Raw genomic sequence first — 22358 nt, 5'->3', positions numbered from 1 at the left:
CTGTGGCTTTGGAGCCTGTCCTGGAACTAGCTCTGTAGACCAGGCTGGTCTCGAACTCACAGAGATCCGCCTGTCTCTGCCTCCCGAGTGCTGGAATTAAAGGTGTGCGCCACCACCGCCCGGCTTAAAATAGAGTTTTGTATGTTCCCAAATGCTCTAAAAACTTGAAGCCTCTCATATTGTTGCTACATGCATTAGAACATGCAGCCTTTGATCCCCTTTGGATTTCGTTCACACTCTCTTACAGCCCCTGCAATAGTCTTTCCATTTTAAAGCTTTATTAGTCTTTCATGTCATGGTTACAGTATGAATCCACCCACGAAGCCGAATGAAAATGGTGGCAGTGACGATGTGCAATATTCTTGACTGTAAACAGGAAACACTGCTGCTACTCAATGGGGTCTGGCATCTAGAGAAAGAGGCTGATTCCTGTGTAAGAAGCATCCATGTTTCAGTCTTGCTAAATGGACACTGTTCCCTAATTGTATCTCTCTGACCACAGATTATTAGTATAACTCTCTGCCCTTGTCAGAGAAACTCCATTGTGATGTAGACAGTGGTTTGCCCAGAAACCCACAACTGGTCAAAAATGCAGAGAATAAGTTCTCTGGGGGTGCTCATCCCTAAAAGGGACATCTATGCTATACCCCTTCCCCTCTGAGGCTCAGAGAAGAGGGGCCAGGAAGATTGTAACAGTCAGAGGTCTGGAATGACTGGAGGGAAATAGTGTCTTCCATGCGAGCTAGGACCAAGGACTGCCACACTCAGGAACTTACAGCGGATGTGGTTGCCTGCACAAAGTGACTTGTCACCATCCTAGCGTGGAGTGGGAAAGGAACATGAGGCCCCACTCATGACTGAACTGAAAAGCTACCGACAGCTCTAGGGGAGTTAGTTGTTTTATGGGTGTGGACCCGTGTAGAATGGCTGTGCTCCATGATGGCCCCGTTCGCGTTCACAAATGGGCAGCATCAGACTAGTGGATTATAAGCCAAAGTTAAAAGGGGACACGAAGTTGAGAGGGGTTGGAGGGGGCAGAGCATAGACTCTAGGAGAGTTAAGGGGAGAAGGTACGGGTGACAATGACCAGAATATGTTGTATCCACATGAGTTTCTCAAGGAATTAATAAAGCTATTGTGTTACAGAAAATTAGTGCCTCACTTAATCAAGCTCTGGCTCTGATCTGTGGGGATGACGTGGCTTTTCATTGTAGAAACAAAGCAGCCACATTCACTGATTTCAGATGGTAGCCGAGTTGTTCACTGGGCCCTACACTCAGCCTGGTTTGCACACACCATTCTCTTCACATGGTCCTCTGATGTATGCATCTTTTAATAAAGATATCCACAAACACAATTGGTAGGCGCACACACTTTTTAGGATTTATCTTCCCTTTTGTAACTGAGGTAACACTGGCCTCCAGAATATACTGGAAAGAGTTTTTATTTTTTTTCTTCTTTCTCTGTTTTCATGAAGTTTCCTTATTATGTATGAAAACTCTCCAGTTTTCCCATTTAGGCCTAGAGGGGTGTGTGTGTGCATGTGTGTGTGTGTGTGTGTGTGTGTGTGTACTTGTATTTACACTTCCTTAGTGGAAATAGGATCAGTGAAAATTTCTATTTCTTAGGTCAGTTCTGTAATTTCTAACTCCCTTTGTATGCATTGGTGATATGCATGTATGTGCTCATGTGTGCATGTGGAGGCTGCAACTCAACATTAGGCTTCACCCACCTTTTGTTTAGAGACAGGGTTTCTCAATGGTCTGGAACTAATTAAGCAGGCCATTCCACCTGGTCAGTGAGCCCCAGGAAGCCACCTACCTCTGTCTCTGCAGTGACAGATTACTAGTAAAGGCTATTCCGTCTACCATATACAATATGCATGTAGACACATATGTACACATGTACACACACACACACCCCACCATCACCACCACCAATTTTACAACCTGAATTCTAGGAACTGGGCTCTGGCCCTTTCTCGTGCCAGACAAGCACTTCATTGAGCTATTCGCCCATCCCTGTAATTTATAATTTTCAGAGAATTTTTAAAATTTACAACTATTATTTTCTAACATAATTTCTTTATTCTTCTCTTAATATCCATAGGACTTCTGCTAGTGTTTGATGTAATATGATTCTCCCTTCTTTTTTCTTCAGTTTTTCAAGACAGGGTTTCTCTGTGTAGCCCTGCCTGTCTGGGAACTCATCCTGTAGACCAAGCTGGCCTTGAACTCACGGAGAGTCACCTGCCTCTGCCTCATGAACACTGAGATGAAAGGTTTGCACCATCACTGCCTGGCATGATTTTCACTTTTAAGATAGTCTGAAAAGCTCCAATTTTTACTAGTCAAGGGGTCAGAAAGCATGTGTTCCAGGCCAGCCTAGGCTCTAAAGCAAGAGTTGATTTCAAAACAAAAACTCTTAGTAGGAGGTGTTTATGATTCGCAGGCCATCCACAACTCCAGTTGAACCTCCTTCCTTCCATTGTCCTCATCCTCATCAGCGCCATCAACATCATCACCACCATCACTGTCTTGGTGTTCAGCTTCCTCTTTTAACATTTACAATATATAAAACACCCTTAGCTCACAGAGCATTTGCAAACAAACTAAGGCATATTTGCCCACATGCCCCAAACCTGGTGACCCCAGGTGTAAAGTTATTCTCGACTACTCTAAAACAATCATCAGGTATCTGGGTAGAGTTCTGATCTTCTATGACTCTTTGCTTTGGGTTGATCGCCTTCTCTCTTTTTGTTCTTCTTACTCAGTGACTGCTTTATTTTGTGTTTATTAAGAATTTTATTGTGTCATTTTGAATCCACATTGAACAACTATGTCTTAGTTAGGGTTTCTAATGCTGTGAAGAGAGGCCATGAGCACAGCAACTTTTATAAACAAATACATTTAATGGGGGATGGCTTACAGTTTCAGGGGTTTAGTCCCTTACCACCATGGCATGACATGGCAGCATGCAGGCAGACATGGTGCTGAAGATAAAGCTGAGAGTTTTACAGCTTATTCTTTCTACAGGTAGCAGAAGAAGATGGTGTCCCAATTTGGGTGTAGCCTAAGCTTATATGAGAGCTCAAAGTCCACCCCCTAGTGACACACTTCCTCCAACAAGGTCTACTCTACTTACTCCAACAAGGCCACTCCTCCTAATAGTGCCACTTCCTATGAGCCAAACATTCAAACACATGAGTCTATGGGGGACATACCTAATTAAACACCACAAAATTTTCCCTGTTTTGTTGTGTGAGCGATATAATGTTTAACTCCAAACAAATGCTGGCATATCAACAATGGACTAGAAAACTTTGTATTGGTTGTGAGGCTGAGATAGGAAGATCATGTGCTCCAGGTTAGCCCAGGCCCCAAAGCAAGACTTGATCTCAAAACAAAAATGAGCAAACAAACAAAACGCTCAACTACCAAAAATTCCCCATATCAAGTATCTCCATTTCCTTTTCTTCCTCCAGTATTTTCAATGTATCTATATACATGACTCACCTTACATTATTTAGAAATTCTGGTTTCAGCATTATGTACCTTTAATAAAATCCAGACACCACTGACATGAAGTATGTAGGGAGGTTGTATTTTATTCTCCATATTATAGAAAATATAATATAATAGAAACACAATCTCTCACATTTGCTGCACACTTTCCGTTTGCTGGATCCTTCACCACCCACCTCCACGACTATGGGGTTTCTGGGGAAACACTAACCTGAATGGCAGCTCTTGATATTTTTTTTATAAACACAATTCTGCCAGCAATGATTCCATCAGCATTTGCTTATCAAAAATCCTTTATCCTGCCTTCATGTTTATGGGCTAGCTTCAATAGCTATAGAAGACATCTTTCCATACATTTAACAACTGATTCCATACAAACTTCTACAGATCCCATTGTTCAGGATGAAGAGTCAACTGCATATTGTGTTGCTCCTTTGTGTGCGCAACTCCATTCTTTGTGTGGCTGCTTTGGAGATTTTTGCTGTGACTAAATATTTGATGTGTCTACATGTTACCCAGACCCTACTGAGACATTCTAGAACATCATAGCTGCAATTATTCATAAGGCAGTGCCAGGCCTGATTACTCTGGTGGATGTTTTTTTTCTCTTTCTGGTTCTCCAATTATAGGTATGTTGGAATGATGGGAATATTCATAGCTCTCTGTGTCTCTCTTCAATTGTATTCAGTCTTCTTCCTACACTCTCAATTTATTGCCCATGAGCATCCATTTAAGAGCTGACCTTCTGTTCTTCTATATCAATGCCACTAGCTGGGATAGTTAGTGAATTTCTATTTCAGATATTGTCGGGTTGCTTCCTGCATCTCAGGAACCGCATGTGGAGGAGGCTATGCTTTGCCATCTCTGGCAAGATACTGTGTTTCTTCAGCTACAGAACTCCCAGCTGTCTCCTTTCCTTGTAGTTTTCATTAAGATTTCCTATCAGTTCATTCATTAATAGGAGATTTTCACTCAACTGTTTGGTCCTTTCTTTTTATTAACTGGTTGAACATTTGTATCACAGCAGCTTTTAAATAATCAACTAACTCTAACCCCAAGGTCCATGCCAGAACTTTTCTGTGATTGTTTGGCATGCATTCTTCCTCAGAATCATTGGTGATAAGTTAGTTGAAAATTGGACATCATTGATGATGTATTGTAGCAACTCTGGATCTTGTTGGTTTTTCATAGAATGGGTGGCTTGTTGACTTTGTCTTGCTAGATAGTGAGTGTGCTTATACAGAAACTCATGTTTCCTTTCTTAGCCTGCAGGTATTGCTGTTCTGCGGAGAGTTTGAAACCTGCCTATCTCCGTGTTCCTGCTTACTTAGGTTTTCAGGTGTTAGTGTATGCGGCAGTGGTATAAAGACCAAAGCTGGTTTTCCCAACGAGCCAGAACTCTGTCGCCAAGTTGTCTCGGGATAGGGATACATTTGAAAATTCAACAAGGTCCCCTGGTGCTTTCCTCAGCTCTCTGGAATCTTCTACACAGTCACACAGTTTAACTGTCTGCTGAGCCAATGTGGAAAATTATGATTCTATGCTTTCTCGGGACACCTGCCCTGCAAACCCAGGCCTTGTCAGTTTCTAGCTGTTCTGCCAGTCAAACCAAATACCCTGCCTCAGCTATTGAAACAGACTGGAAAATACTGGTAAGAATAGAATGCCTACAGAGTACTACAAAAGAATGAAAGTAATGAAAAACATTAAATATTTTTTTAAATAACTGTACTCACATAAGGACTAGAAAGAAATAGGAAAAAATAAAACCAAGAATGTTTGTACTTACCGTGCAAGTATAAAGAACTAACTGGCACCCAGCACTGTGTGGACAGAGACAAGAACAGCACTGAGACTTGAAGGCCTCCAATCCAGCTCCAGGTTCAGAGAGACTTTGCTGCAAAGGAAGAGAAGAGGACACCTGACATCCTCCTCTGGCCTTCAACATGTAAGCACACAGGTGCACACGCATTCCCACAAACACATGCACTCAGCACGCACACACACACACACACACACACACTCACACACACACTCATGAATGATCAGATAATAGCCAAGATGTTTGGTGTGTGTATCAACTTTTTAGAATTTGGAGTACCTAAGTAGGGAGCCTTTTACCTGCCTTAGTTTATGTGGGAGGGCCCACCTCAAATGCCATTTGCAGCTTTGGTGGCTGCCCAAATAAAAAGGCGGGGGGGGGGGGGGAGGAAGATTATTTGCATAGATTGCCCTTGGCTGGCCCTCTTGCCACCAAATTAATTTTTCCTTTTGCTGCTGTTCCTGATCCCTTCACTGCTGATATCAGAACCAGAATTCTCTATGACCGAGGACCAGCCACTCTCGAGGTACCTTCCAGGTTTGAGGGATCAAATTGGAACTACTGAGGCACCCAGGCCTGTGGATTGAGAACTACAGGGTTCTTGGCTTCTCCAATGTGAAGCAGCCACTGTGGGAGTACTGTTTACTGTTGCCAAAGCACTACCAAAGTACAAGGAGCTGCTAATAAATGTGTGTGTGCAAGTGTGTGTACATGTGTGTGCACGTGTGTATATGTGTGCACATGTGTCTATGTGTGTGCACGTGTGTGTGTGTGTGTGTGTGTGTGTGTGTGTGTGTGTGTGTTTCATCCTATCAGTTCAGTTTGGTTCTGGTCTTCCAGAACCACCTGAATGATACAATGACATTATAGGTCATCGATAATATTCACGTGTTTGTGTGTGTGTGTGTGTGTGTGTGTGTGTGTGTGTGTGTGTGTGTGTGTGTGAGATAGTATGTGTACATGCCTGAGGATGCCAGACGATGGCATCACCTTGAAATGGAATTTACAGGAGGTTATAAACTGCTTGGTGTGAATGCTGGAAACCAAACTCAGTCACACTCTGCAAGAACAGGACATGCCCTTCACCAGTGAGCCATCTTTAATGTTCTGATATAGCAGTCATCTTTCACGAGTGAAGTTTAAGAAAACCAACCAATCACTAAGCTTGGTGATATTTTCTTCAGCTATTTTTTTGGTCTATAATGCTTACTAATGTTCACCCTTTCTCTGAGCTCCCGTAGAGTTGTCTTAATGTTCTATTTGTTCAGCTCCGGAATGAAAACAGGCTAGGAATCACCTCTGTGGAAGGCTGGAAATTTGAATAGTCTGTCTATGGGTCAGCAATTATTCCAAAGCTTATTAGGGATCAGTCCAGTGGCTCAGTTTAGTAGGCTTTCTCAGAGTTAAGAATTAATGTTTTCTTAAATAGGTGAAATATCTTGAGCAGGGGGAAGCGATACTTGAGAAACCAACACCAAGAGCCTTGAATGAAGGGGAGTTGGCAAAATATCCCTGTTCTTTGATTGACTGCAGAGCTCTCTCTTTGCAACTGGCATCTGTGGGCAAGACTTAGCACAGTTCCCTCAGACTACTCAGGATACTACTTTCTAGTTAGTCACGGTGCCAAGAAAGGCGCTATCTCTGTGCTAATCTCGACTTCCTTTCAGATTAGAAATTTCTTGGAAGAATCGCATTTGGGAAACACGACTTGGTTTCTAAAAAGCAGTGAGCAGGCAAACAGCAGCTGTGGGTCAAGACGTGCACCTGTGATTGGCAGGCCCCAGAATTTCTCGGAGGCAACCTGGTTCAAAATGTGCCCATGAATGAAAAGTTTTATACCATTGATCCTTGGTCATGAGCTCATTAGCCCCTAACCTGTGGCCCTGAAAGCCTCTACTCCAAACTGCTCAAAGCAAATGCCGCAAACAGTTGAGTTCAAAGCACCTCTTGGTCTCCTTATGTGGTCAGATAGGGGGAATCCCACCTTCTTCAGCACTGATGACAGCCACAGGGGCAAAGATGTGCCACCACCCTAGGAATCACGAAGACGTAAACGTAAGCGGTCACGTGGAGACCTGAGTGTGTCTCACTGATACAAGGTCCCCTAAACCGCAGGCAGGAAAATGGCACAAGCCACACCTGCAGCTCCACAAGCCCAAGCATAACAGCAGAAGCCAGGTGGACCTGGTACACAATAAACAGAACCCAGAGGGTTTGCTGCCTCTTTTGTGTTTGCATTTTCTCTGTTCTCTTGACTTGTTTTGTTTTCGTTTTTCCCCTAAAGCCCAACGTTGTTTTCTTTTCCAAGCACTGCTTTCCCCAGGCCTGGCTAGGCTACTCTTTTCTGCTTGGTAAAGCTTAAGCCTCCCCTCCCCTGCAGTTTGCTGGGCCCTGGTGCCCAACACTTTTCTACTCTATGCAAGTCCTGAACTGTGTCACCTAAGCATCTAAAATTTAAGTCCTCTCCCGGGGGCCAGAATCGTACTCTCTGTTAGGCAAAATTTGATCTATTGTTCTGAACAATGTACATTTACTGAGCAGCAAAAAACATAAATAATAATAGTCAAGGTCTTAAGGCAATGCACAAGCAAGCAGCTTGCTTCCAGTAGCCTGGCACGAGCAGGGGCCCTGACATGGCCTGTCACCTCCGTGTGGAGGACAGACCGTACTTAACCACCTCTACATTCCATTTCTGTGGAGCCATTTGAGGGGGGTTATTTCTTTTTAATAGCAAAATGAGACAACTGAATATTTATCCTTTTAAACATCTTTTAAAAATCAAAATTACTCTTTAATCTCAATTATGGTTATTAACCAATTAGTTCTTCCTCGGCTCACTTAAATAATTTATCGCAGAGCACACTCAAGGACAATCCCCAGACCCAAGTACTGCATCAAGCTCACATAATCACAGTGCTGGCTCCAGAGCGGTGCATATTCCCAGCATGAAAGGCTATCTGTGGCTGTGCCTCAAGGCTGTGCATTTTTACCAAGACAAGTGTGCTCGGTCACACCAGGAACAACCCATGTGCAGAGACCATAACAGCAAGGCAGACCAAGTTCCCTGCCAAGCCAAGCACCAGAAAAGGTCACCTGGTAGAGGCATTTGTAAAATGAATTATAGAGGAAGCTGAGTAAACGTGTGTGTGTGTGTGTGTGTGTGTGTGTGTGTGTGTGTGTGTGCGTGCATGGGGTAGGGAGGCATAGGGAGAATATGAATACATACAGTGTCACAATCAAATTGTATTGTAGGAAGAAAAAAAAGACAGTGTCTACAGGCTTTCCCTCATTCTTTTGATGAATGATCAGAATTAAATATTCATACATAGCAAGGTCATTATGAACCAGCACCATGGAATTCTTTAAAAATGTTGGTCAGAAGAATTTGCATTTTCTTAAGCATTCTTAGAGTTTCTGGTTTTGCTTTTTACAGGAGAGATTGGAAGGATGACCGTGGACAGAGGCAGTGGGATGTGGCCAGGCACCCATCATACTCTCATATGACCATAAAGAACTCACCGCTGCCTGGGGACATGGACACCTACAGAAGACCGGGCTCTTCAGACAGGATACAGCCTGGATTCTATCCCAGTCACCCTTACTGATGGCAAAACCTGTCAATCAGTAGAGCTGTCAGTCAAGAAAAGCCCTTCTTTGAGGCCAAAGAGAGAGAAAAATAGAAACAGCATGTGTGCTCTTTGGACATGTGTGCTGGATAATTTTATGTCAACCTGATACACGCTGTAGTCATCCAAGAGGAGGGTACCTCAACTAAGAAGATGCCTTTATAAGATCCGGCTATAGAGCATTTTCTTAGTTAGTTAGTTATGGGGGGGGGTGTCATACCTGGGCTTGTGGCCATGGGTTCAATAAGAAAGCTGACTGAGAAGCCATGGGGAGCAAACCAGTAAGCATCTCCCCTCCATGGCCTCTGCATCAGCTCCTGCCTCCAGGTTCCTGTCCTGCTTGAGTACCTGTTCTGACTTTCTTCAGTGATGGACTACGGTTTGGAAGTGTAAACTGAAGAAACCCTTTCCTCCTCAAATGCTTGGTCATGGCATTTCATCACAGCAATAGTAACCCTAACCAAGACACCATACAATGAAAGGAAATTGTAACTATAGGTGTGAAAAGGTCACAGAGATAGAAATCGCTCTTCATTTTCCCCACCTCTCTCTGAAATGGCATCAGTGAGCTTTCTCTTTTTTGATTGCTGATACAATAAGCCTACAAGGACTCCTGAACCATCTCTGTATCCAGGCTCTGAAAAGCAATATTGATAACATATTTTGCTTGGAAACACCTCCTATTGGAGCATCAAATGTGCCAAATTCTACCAAGACCTTGAAGACAGAGCGTAAAAACGTTTGTGTAAATGTGTTAAGTTTAAATTGATGACTCTCTAGGAATCAGGTGAATACTGCCAAGCTGAATTCACTAATATGAACAAGGTCAGGATGCAAACTCAAGAATTCTGAACTCCAGCAAACCACTAAAGTCAGATTGACAAAGATTTGGATCATCATGAAATCCATCAAGGTACATTGCTCTCTGTAGAGAAATGTAGGCTGGAATGTGTCTTTTAAGGTGTGGCATGCATGAATAAAAGTATAAAACCAAAGGGAAATAAAGATTCAGTATAAATGGAGTTTTGCAATCCATGTTCACCAAAATTCTAAACAACAGGATCTGAGAGGTACCTGAGGCTCCTCTACTTTAGGCCTGCTCCAAGGGAAATTCTGGACCACATGTCATCATGGTTGCGTCTTCATTTCTAGGACTTACATACCATAGTCAGGTAATCCGGAGTCTCTTATCCCTGGTGTTTCCTCAGGTGGTACACTCAGCGCCCTCCCTCCAGACATCATGTGTGACTCCATCTCCACTCATGTCCACTCATGAAATCCTCGTACCACCACTGGGCTTCTGGGAAGCTTCCGCTTCTGAGCTATCAGGAATGATGCTGCGCAGAGCACTGTTTACTACACCTCCCCATCTGCTTCCTAGAGCTGGTCCAATATATTCCACAGATGTAAAGGAGCAAACCAGCCCTTCCAAGTTGCACCTCCTTGACACTGAAAGCTTTTGTTTCTCCTTTTAGCTCTTCTAATGTTCGTGGTAGTGTCCCATGGAAAGTCCTGAGGATAAAGGAAATCAAGCATTTTGTAAACTACTCACTGGCAATTTCGACATGTTTCACGAGGTTATCTGTTTAAATGACTTTCCTGTATCCAGTTTGTTTTGTTATTGATTTCCTGATGCTCTTTACATATTATGGGTGTGACTCTTAGCTGGTCACAAGCATCTATGTCTTTTCTCCCAAGTGTGTCCTCATGCTATCTCCATCTTTTTAAAGAATAATTTTATAAGGATTTTGATTAATGTATTTTGATCATATTCACCCCTATTCTTCATTAACCCCTCCACAATCCATTTGACCTTCCTAGCCATCACCCCCAACACACTTGGTATCTTCGTTTTGTTTTGTTTTTAATAATCTGCTGAGTCCACTTTTACTGCCCATATCATCCTGGGTGTGGGACTCTGTGATACCAGGGGACATACCCCTAATGATAAGCACACTCTTCTTCCTTCAGAAGTCATCAAGTCCACAGGTCATCAGTTAGGGTTGGGACTGATGAACCCCTTCCTCTTCCATTTTACAGTACCTTTTTGTGAACAAAATTACTTAGGCTTCTTTTGTTTGCAAATCTTGTTTGTACTATTTTCTCTTATTTAGGAAATGTCCCACTTATTCCATGCCCAAAAAGGAAAAGTATAGCACAGCAGCACACACCTCCAGCCAGGGGTGCTGTGCCACTCAACACCCCCCCCCAGGGCCAAAGAGGAGCCTTGAGGTGGATGCATCAAGGTATGTGGTGCTGCAATAAAGCTCCAGGCACAAACGACGCCGCTGAAGTCGCCATGTCTTAGGTCCTCCACAGCTAAGCCTCTGTGGTCCCCTGTGTGCTGAGAGGCCTTGGCTAGGTCCTGCGCTCCACATAGGACATCTTCAGGTCACCTCTCTTGACTACTTGACCTCTCATGTTTGCTGCATGGTTAGGAATCGGTTTGGTTGCCAAAGTTATCAAAGTAGAAAACCATACGCTTTTTACCATCAGAGAACATCATGGCACAAAGAATACCTTACCACTCATTGCCACTTTCGAGTACATAGCCTCAAATTATGATGAACTGTGCCTGCATCTCTCTAGAGAAAAACATTATGAATGTACAGTCTCCCACATACACCCCATTTCCCAGCCAGTTTGCAGAGCTCCAAAGCAAGGTGGGTCAAATTTCATAACTTCTTTTTGGATCATTTGCTCCTTGGCTTATAAGTCAAGAGTTCTTCGACAAGAGGCGGGGCACAAAGCACCAGACAGTGAATGGTCCAATGTGCCAAGTGGCCAATGCCCTTGTGGAAGGGCACCACACAGCTCCATCTGCCAAGGTGTCTTGATGGACACTTGAATTTGCTTCTTTCCTACCACGGTCAAAACTTTTTTAAAAAATTAACCCCATAAGTACAAATATAGTACTTCAAAAAGTCATCCCCTCCCTTCTTAAACTCTGCTTATCAGGAAGTGTGTATCACATGTACACCCTGTGGTACTCATCTCTTCACCAGAAAGCAACACTGTGGGGTCAGTTCTGTCCATCCATCATTTTTTGGTTTTTCAAGACAGGGTTTCTCTGTATAGTCCTGGATACCCTGGAACTCACTTTGTAGACCAGGCTAGCCTCAAACTTAGAGATCTGCCTGCCTCTGCCCCTGAGTGTTGGGATTAAAGGTGTGCGCCACCATGCCTGGCTCTATCTTTGTATGGATTCTGGCAATTGGACTCAGGTCACCAGGCCTGTGAGCCAAGAGTGTTTATCCACCGAGTCATTCGGCCAACCCCTTTCTCCCCCTTTATGTCATCTGCTCGCTCATCTTTTGAGATTTGATGCCTCTATTCAGGGTCTTCCCTATTTAGCTGATCTTCCATGGAAATTCTTCCAGAGACCTAGAGGAGCACTTTACTAATTTAAACACTTCACAATTTAATGAAGAAGACAAGATCAGCCATAGATTTACTATTACAATGCACTGTCTCTAAGTTCATGTGCATACATGTTATGCATTTACATGTATTTTTGCATATATATGTGGTGTGGACACACACACATATGGTTTCTACAGTTGATCTCTTTTCATATCATTTGTAGGTTGCATTCTTTGAAATCTAGGCAATCTTAGTTTTGCAAACAGCCTCCACCAAATAAAAGTCCTTGACATTGGTAAACTGAGAATCACTCATCTCATAAGGTACTAGAGGTGTTGGGTTTAAATCAGATTAAAGCATTACAGTGGGCTCCTGCCTTTTTCTCACCCACCACTTGCTCCCTTGTGCATTTTCCTCTTCTCCTTCATTCATGAAGTAGTGGAACCAGCTTGTTCACATGTAAAGAAGACATCATTCTCTTGCTAAGAGCCTTTGCAAACTCCTGTTATAAAGCAACCAGTTACTAGTGTCTTACTATACTCAGACTCCATGGCAATCAAATGTGTCAATGTGACAGAAAAAATGAACCATGGAGTGAACAGATATTTGCTCAAACATTATTTTGTGTTTTCTCTTGACCGTGTTTTTGGATGAGTATAACATTTGAATCAGTCTGCTCATGCAAATGAATTTTCCTCCCGAGTGTGTCAAGGCCACATCAAATCAGTTTTAGAAATGAATGGAGCATAAAAACTGACCATCCAATGAGTAAGAAAAATTTTCACGCCTTCAGACTGGATCTTGGACTTTCGGCCTATGCAGAACCGAGTTTTCTGTGTTACATGTCAGCTTTCAAAGTCATGAGAGCCAGTTCTGCACAACATGCTCCTGTTTTATGATTGTTTATGCCACATGCATGTACACACACACATATGCACACGCGCACACACACACACACACACACTCACTCACACTGCTCCTCTGAAGAATTCCCAGCCTTATTCCCTAGCATGTCACTGTCTTTCCCAATGTAGTCATATCACGCTGTGAGTAGCTTCGTGGTTTATCTCCTGTGTACCACTGCTTGTGCCCCAGATTGCTCAGAACGAGGTTCAGGGTTTCCTCAGTTTTATGAAACTTCAGGCTCTGACTCTTCCAAGCCCTTAATATAACTGTACCGATGCACTCCGACACTTTCTAATTAGTTTTTAAGTTATTGGTTTTATTGGTCCACCTAGCATAGTGATCCGCACCTAGTGGGCACTTAGCAGAGAGAATGGGACTTAATCAGAAAAAGCAACTTCCTGCAGGAGAGAGTCTTGTCTGATTTATCATCATACGGTTTAATATTTTTTGGTATGTGCACAGTTTACAACTAATAAAGTAGTGCTATAATCTAGAATGATCTATAGCATGCAATAACTGATTTGATTATCACTTGAAGCACACACATGACTTATTTTTTCTTGAATTATGACCTGGAGGGAAATAAGAGCCCCAAGCCTTTGGAACTTCGTTCAGCAGGCAGAGTACTAGCAAATATGGGGACAAGACTGTGCTGGCTGACTTGGACATGCAAAAGAAGTCTTGATGCATGATTTTTATTGGTCAGTACAAGGGGCTGATGCTATCAATCATTCTTAACTTCTTCCAGGTGTAGATTCCTAACCCTTAACACTTAGCAACACCAAATGTTTTCATCAACCCCCAAGAATACCATTGTGTTAGAGAATGATCCCTTGCCCTTACTGAATATATGAAATAGAATGTTCTTTGGGTTCATATATGAGATAATGTGTTTGGGTGATGATTGACAGTTTGGGGTCTAGTGTTATTATCTTAGTATTTTATCTACACAATTTCCTTCATAATTTCCTGAAACTTAAAAATCTGGTATTTCCCTCAATTTCTCGTTATTATTACCATCTGAAGGACAGATGAAGAGGAGGTACTGATTCTGATCTGGTTAGGCTCAGAGCCTGTGAAGGTAATTCTGATTAAAATTCTCGAGCCAGAATGATTTGCCTGGTGGCTTTTAGTAGCAGCGAATGCAGATGGGACTCATAAGGGCTTCATTTAAGAATATTTTATTAACCACACAAACACCCAGAGTCAACTATACCGTAAGTAACCAGAGAAATGAAATCTCTAGAACCATGGGACCCATTGACTCACACTGTATCCTTCCAAGTTAGAGGGGAAAAAACACTGCTCGGTAAAGATGAGTCTCTTCAGGACAGCTTTCTCTAGTTTGTTGTTACTCAATGGAAACATGCAAAGATACCTTCCTAGGTCAGTTCTAGGAAAACAAACACAGTTTTCATGTCACTCTTTTAATCTGGGTTGGGCTTGGGTGACTACAAGAATTCCAGAGCCAGAGAGTCCTGGCTACTTTCAAGTCTAAGCAAATCCTTTTGAAGCTCGTGGGCATCTTAACCCTGTAGAGTGCCATGGCCTTCCTGAGCTGAGTGCATATGGGCACAGCTGACTTTCTGGGGTCTCATCCTTGGTGAAAAGATAACTAAAAAGTAGATGGGTGTATAACACAGAGAAAGTAGTCTGTCTGTCCTATAAGATCCTGTGTAATTCTAGGTAGAGATGACTGAGTATATATAGCACACCAAAACACTGGTCACTTCTGCAGCCCACACACTAAACCTTAAAACAAGGACAGTAATACATGGTTCTAACTAGAAGTCCAAACATTTCTTCTTACCACAAGACCATGGATGTATTAGCACTGGACCAAAAGGAAAGATAAAAATGCCATTTCTTTCCACATAGCCTGCAACTTTAGATGAGAGAAAGTGTTAGACACACTCTTGGGAGTGTTGGTTCTGTGACTGGCGCTGGACAGCTGATGGTTAAGGTTTAAAGCAGATGCACACAGTGTGAGATGTTGCCGGCTCATTGCTGATGGTTTCAGAACTCTCACAGTCCCCTCGTTTAGCTCCTCATTTGATTAGGCAGCACAGACACACTCCTGTTGTGTCAGACATCAGCACAGGTACTGGCCACAGCAGGCGAGACACAGACCCTGTCCTGATAACACTTAGAGACCAAAAGGAAACAACAGATTGAGAACAGGCACATGCCACCAAGAGTCATGGTGGAAGAGAGTGTATGGGGGACCAAGCACCCAGAGAACAAACCTTCAAGTGTTCCTCAAATATTCCCGAGGAGAGAGGTCCCTGCGCGTAGGGCAGGTAGCAACCTTACAAACACAGTATGATTGTCCAGGGTACTTCCTACAACTAAAATACGACTTTCAGAGTCTACATAGAAAGCATTCATTACTGCTAGATTATTTTGCTTTATTGCTTCACATTCTTATATGCAAATTCCAGACAAGTAGATTCAATTTCATTTGCTGTTTCCTGGTGTGTATCTGTGCTATGAATGCTGGCTACTACTTGTCTTCCAAAATGCCAAGGATTCTCCCACAAGATCATCTCCAATTGGATGACGTATGAACCACTGAAATCATTTAGATAGCCAACCCTGCCTACTGCAACATGATGCTTGGCTGTGGGTTCTGTAGTTAGGGGAAATTTTGATTCATGTGAAAGAGAATTCGAAACGAATGCTGATCTAAATGTCTTTTCTGGAGATTGTGTGCTTGTGCTCTGGGCAACACAGGGAAGTTGGGGCCATGACAGGGAGGGCTGTGGCTGACAGTCAGTCAGGCCTGGTAGCTGCAGTTGTAGTGATGGGGCTTCTTGGCTCTTAAGAACAAGAGCTTCTTTGTCAGCCTCTCACACTAGGCTGTGCACGGTTTGTCCTTGACCAAGTTCTCCGGTCCTCTACGTGAGCCGGTACTTTCAGGCTAAGATGGACATAAGGCTACGTGCAGCCTTATTAGCATGGGATCTAGCTGATGTTTCTATCAGCCCCGTGATGATCATGGGGACTCCAAAGAATAGCCTGAGTCATGCCCTTCGCCCCGGTTCTGTGAAGTTCTTCTTCCAGTGTGCAATGAAAATTTCCAGGAGTGTTTCTTTTCCAGAGATAAAATGTGTTACAAATTAAATAGCCTCTGTAAAACAGGAAGAGTACTTCAAGGATGAGATTTCAGGATTCAAAGAAAATTCTAGATATTTTGCATAAAGTTTCTCTCCATATTTGCTTCACTATTTGTGCCTGTTTGACTTCACACTTTCCAAGAGCAGGGTTCACAGGGGCTTACAGTATCCTATCCATGGCTCATTATGTTTGAGGGTCTTAGTAGACAACAGGTATTTACAGTGGAATAATGGTGGTACCTAATTGTTCACTAGGACGTGCGGAATGATTGGAATGTGATACCCCTAGCAATGGTGGTAAGATTCAATTAGAGAGGCTGAGAGCCTGGAAATGTCACCCTGGGAAAGGAGCTTCATGCTTCTTTTATTTACAGAGACCAGTAAAAACACTGTGTGACGTTCCCCTGTGGTGCAGGAGAATTGTCTGTCATCTGTCAATCATGTTTTAAATAAACGCTGATTGGCCAGGCAGGAAATATAGGTGGGAAAACCAGACAGAAAGTAGAAATGATGCAATGAGAACAGGAGAATTCTGGGAAGGAGGAAGTTGATTCTTCCCACTCCTGCCCAGGCCATCGAAGAAGCAAGATGTAAGCTGCCCCACTGAAAAAGGTACTGAGCCACATGGCTAACATAGATAAGAACAATGGGTTAATATAAGCTACAAGAGCTAATGGGCCAATCAGCTTTATAACTTATAGAGATCTCTGTGTGATTTTCTTTGGGGCTTTCTGGCTATGGGAAACTGGATGGGACAGGAAACCCCAATAAACAGGCCCCCCTCATGTTATGAACCCTGTGTAACAGGAGGAGCAGGGTGCTTGGCGTCCTGGCTAGCTTACCTCCTGTTACACCGCTGCTCTGGTTACAAGCAACAAATAGGCCTCCAGTCCCAGGTCTAACTGGCCAGGCCATTGTGACATCATGAGTTTTGAATTCCATGGTTGTTGGAGAAAGAAAAGTTTGAAATATGGTCTTCAAGGATCAAGTAACTGCTGTCTTGGTCTGGTCAAAGATGTCAAGAAGCCTAGAACAATATAACAAAATCTTCTTTCTCATAGATCTGGAGGCAAGAGTCCAAGGTCAATACACCTGCCACGTTGATTCCTGACTCTACCCCAACCTCTTACCCAGCCTCTGGGTGAAGTCCTCATGGCTGGATCACCACTTCAACGTGGTCTGTCATATCTCATGTCTTCTCTGTGTCTCTGTCTGTTCCTCCTTCAGAGACACCAATTATTTAAGAGTTGTAGCTCATCCTAATGCCCTCACTTCATATCGACTGCAACTGTATACAGTTGGCAACCAAGGGGTCATTCCCAGGGACAGGGGTGAGGACTTGAAATTCCATTGCCAGAGAACACAATACAGCCGCAGCAGGGTGCCAGTGCTGTCCACACAAGGACTGAGTGACAGACTACCATGGTCTCCCCCACTCTCCAGAACCAAGTCACTGCTCTTCAGTGCTGGACACATCTCTCTAGGTGGCCAGCTGTCCTAGGTTTGTTTATGTTGCTATGATAAAATACCCTGACAGAGGCAACTTAGGAGAGAGAGATTTTGCTTTAGTTCATCATTCTGGGTTGCAGGCCATCATGGGAGAAATTAAGGCCACAGAAACGTTTTATTTGTTTGTTTTTTCAAGACAGGGTTTCTCCGTAGCTTTGGGGTCTGTACTGGAACTAACTCTTGTAGACCAGGCTGCCCTTGATCTCACAGAGATCTGCCTTCTACCTCCTGAGTACTAGGATTAAAGGCGTGCACTACCATCACCCGGCTAGGCCATGGAAATTTAAGACAGATAGTGGCATCATGTCCAGAATCAGGAGCAGAGAGACATGGATGCATACATGTCTATTCTGACTACTCATCTCCCTTCCTCCATCCTCAAACCATCCAGCATCCCCTGTTTAGGATCGGTGCCACCCACAGTGGACAGACCTTCTATTTAGATTATCTAGAAAATCCCCCCAGACATGCCCACAGGCCAACCTGATCTAGAAAGTTCCACATAGAGACTATCCCTCTTCAAGGTGATTCTAATCACGTCAACTTAACAATTAAAACCAATCAGCACACTATCTCCTGGATGAAACCCAAGGAATGTTCTTTTATGTTCCATATCTTACCTGGCTGTGAGTCTGTGGACACACAAACAAGTTCCAGCCAAGCAAGACTGTTTTTTTTTTCACTGCATGACAATGATGCCTCTGATTTTGAAATGATTCTGAGCAAATGTGGTACCTCTTCTGTGTGGCAGGAACCTGGGTGCCCAGTATGACATTGAACCTCCTCACTTTCTGACTTACACTGCACTTGTGGTAACACACGGTAATTACCTCGTTGGGTTAATTATGTCCACACATGAGTTAATGGTTTACCGGCAGTGTTCTTTTCCCTATGTATTATTTATATAGCAATTTTATTAACTTCACTTATTCATTATTTTATTCATTATGTGAGTCTACTGTGGCCCACATATGGCAAATGGCTGCAGAGGGAAAAGTGACTCAGATCTGCTCTCCATCCTTGAAGTCCTCTGCAGTCAGACGATGCACAGATAAGGACACAACAGATAACATATGAGCAACATGAGCTCTGTGTCTACATGGCCAGCGGGGACAAAAGGGACCAGGGTCATTCCCAGGCCAGTGACCACAGTGACTACAGGGGTAACATTTGAGAATGGATATTGTTATGAAAATTAAAAAATATTTTTACACTTCTTTATTTGGTGTGTGCATGTCAGGCCTGTATAAGGAGGCCAGAGTCAGCTTTCTTTGAGAGAGCCAACCATGTGGGCTACTGGGATGGAGCTCAGGTTTTCAAATTTAACCACTAAGCCATCTTCCCTGTCCCTGGGTTAAACAATTTTAATGGCAAGCGCAGAGCAAGACAAGACAGTCCAATGTGCACAATTGTGACAAAGATAGCTGTGTGTTGCATATATGCTATACATATGCACAGAGATGCACTCCATAGCATACATGTGCATCTGCATGTACATACACACACACAACCTGTGCACGTATGTCTTTGCAAATGGCCACCCTGTTGCCTGAGCCCTAGCTGTAAGGTCCCTTCTAACCTGGTCAGTGTTGGAACTTGCCTGTGGTAGGATGGAGAGAACCAAAGTTAGGGCTGAGCAAGCTCCTGAGCTGTCTCATAACCCATGGAAAGGAGGCAGAAAAGGACATGGCCAGGGAATGTCACAGGTGCCAGGATCACAGCTAATGGGTTCAGCTGCCAGTCCCACTTTCAGAGCATGAGACAATGTGAAGAAGGTTAATACCACTCATGTGTGGCGTTCTCTGACACGGACCTTTCCACGGCTTCCTCAGAATGCAAGGAGGGGAGTTATGCCCCTCTTTGGAACTGTGAGCTGTGTGGTCCTACTGGGTGATATTTGGTGGAGATCACTCCTCCCCTGGAGGAGAGATTTGGGCCTATTCAGGTCATAACATGAAGGGTGTCTTGGTGAGTCACGTGTGTTTCAGGAGCCAAGTTCTACACTGACAGTGTCTTTAACTTTCAAAACCAGCTCGAGAGACAGGCTGAATGATTTGACTACACTTTCGGAGGAAGCAGGAGAAGAGGAAGCAGAGACTCTGGGATATTCACTCCCGGTTTGCTTGGTGACCATCCTTGATGGTCGAGTCCCTCCATGTGAGCTATAGTTGCATGAACTCTTCAGGATCCCCGTGCAAAATCACACCCAGAGAACGGTGCCATTCTGGTACATTCTTCCCTACACTTAACACAGGAATTCTAGAGAAGAATACAGGGTACTCCCTGACTCTCACCTGGTGGCTTCTGCTGCAGGTGGATACAGCCACGAACACCTCCTCACTTTCTATGGCTTCACGGAGGAGCCATGAATGAACTATGTGGCACCTCCCTAAGTCACTAAATGTAGCATGTTCCCTGATGAGTGTTTTCACACACTAGCTCAGGAAGCTTCCCAATAACCAATGCCGAGAGCAAAGCTATCCTCCCCTCTCTAGGCTGACAACAGAGCCACTACTTAATCTTATTTCTATCTCCCTCGCCCGCGGGCTGTGCACCCATCAAGTGTGTGTGGTCCACTGCCACACTCTCGGGTGTTTCCATTTCATTTCTACCCACTAAAAACAGAGTGTGCTCTGGGGACTTGCAAATGGGGGTTGATTGCCAGGTTCATCTCCAGAATGTAGTGGAGGTTCAAACACCTCTGCACACCCATGAGAGATCATTGCATCAACTGACAACAGCCCTGAAGGAAGGACCCTGCTGCCCCGTCATGTAGGTGGGCAAACTGCACGGCCCAGAAGACAACCGTGACCTGTACACAGCGTATCCAAGGTTAATGCTGAAACTGAGTAGGCACTGTGGGCACACAGACCATATTCTTGCTCTACCCTAACTAAGCCCCACTCAGAAATAGTAATAATACTAATTTATGCTCAGATCAGTTTCAGCCTTCATCTCTTCTATTGATTAATTTTAATGTATAAATCCCACGGTTTTTCAGAAGGGCTCGTAAAACAACCGGAGACTGTGGGTCTGAGATTCGAAATGAGAAATCAGGCTGAAATCCTATAAATTCTGGAAATATTTGCTTGGTCTTCCAGAAGTCCTTCCTCCCACTTGCTTAATTCCACACACCAGCTCTGCTCTCAGAAAAGTCAAAAGTCAGGTAAATGGGCCACATTTGCCGCTCCCAAGACTTAAAACCTGTCTCTTCTCAGATCCTGGCTCAATGATTTTGGCAGAAAAGGTCAGAAAGCACATTACCGAAACTGGGGGCTCAGCAGGGCCTGGAGCAGGGGTGGGAATGGCCACAGGACAGCTGGAAGCAAATCTTCCTGCTCTCATAAGGGCTGGGCCAGCTGCATGCTGACATGCACAACAGCTTAGTCCTGGTCTGTGTTCTGCGCGTTCTAGACCTCAGGCTCCGCTGTGTCTGTTTCGCAAAGTAGTGAGTGTGGACCAGAGAATGCCACCATGTCTAGAACATGAAGGGTTTAAATTAACGGAACTGAGGAGACCCCAAGGAGGCTTCAGGGTACCCCACTTCTCACTGAGTGGAAAAAGGGTCCACAGTTGGCCATTTCCCAGAGAGAGAGATTGGGATCTCCAAGTAAACAGAAAGTGGGTTTTAATGTTTAGAGTCCCGCTCGTTGCCAGAAGGACGTCTCCAGTGATGGCTGCTGTTGGGCAGCTTCGGGTCTGCAGAGCACCTCCCGCTGTGATGCTCCCTATTTGGGGGGACTCTATGCCATCCGTGGTGGTGGATGGGGGTAGCAGCCACCCCCCCCGGCAACCAAACTCAAACCAACTTTCTCTGAGTCACAACATTTTTGGCTCGACAAATTACAAATTACCATATTCAACGCACATGTGGGGCTATGTTGCTATTAAATACAATCTGTGAATATTTACTACTAATTAAGAAGTACAATATGCAAAAATATTTTATTATTAATAGTAATAATAGGAGTTGAGTTTGAACCAGAAACAATCAGCCATCACCACCACCACCACTGAGCTGGTCCCTCTGGGCAGAGTCTAGGGAACAGGGTGAGGCTACCCCGAGACCCACTCCAAGCAGCTTCCCTTCCTGCTCCTGCACCCTAGGACCAGACTGAGAACTATAGGATGACCCAGCAGTTCTGTGAGTGGCTGTGGGATCAGAGCCAGGTCTCCCAGCTCAGATGCCCTTTCTCCTTAGCCCCTGACCTTTCCCCCAACCTTCCCTTTCCTTCTGTTCATGATCTCCACTTTCAGTTCTGCCATGGTTTATGGGCATGGTTTGGGAAATCTCTGCCTTCAGTGATAGAAGAAATAGTTTAACAAGCCATCCTCAGTGTCCAGCCTTCTCATCCTGCTCGCTAAAGAAGAGAAGAAATAAGGCCTGCTGAGGCATAACTTCTTTCCAGGCCAGGAGAAACAGGGACAGGATGGATGGTCACTAGCAAACTGACACCAATGAGCACTGTACACACAAGACTGGAGACCCAGC

Source organism: Microtus ochrogaster, linkage group LG3 (assembly GCF_000317375.1).
Source record: "Microtus ochrogaster isolate Prairie Vole_2 linkage group LG3, MicOch1.0, whole genome shotgun sequence".
NCBI classification, from domain to species: Eukaryota; Metazoa; Chordata; class Mammalia; order Rodentia; family Cricetidae; genus Microtus; species Microtus ochrogaster.
The sequence above is the reverse complement of the archived record's forward strand: the minus strand, read 5'-3'. Positions refer to the sequence as shown.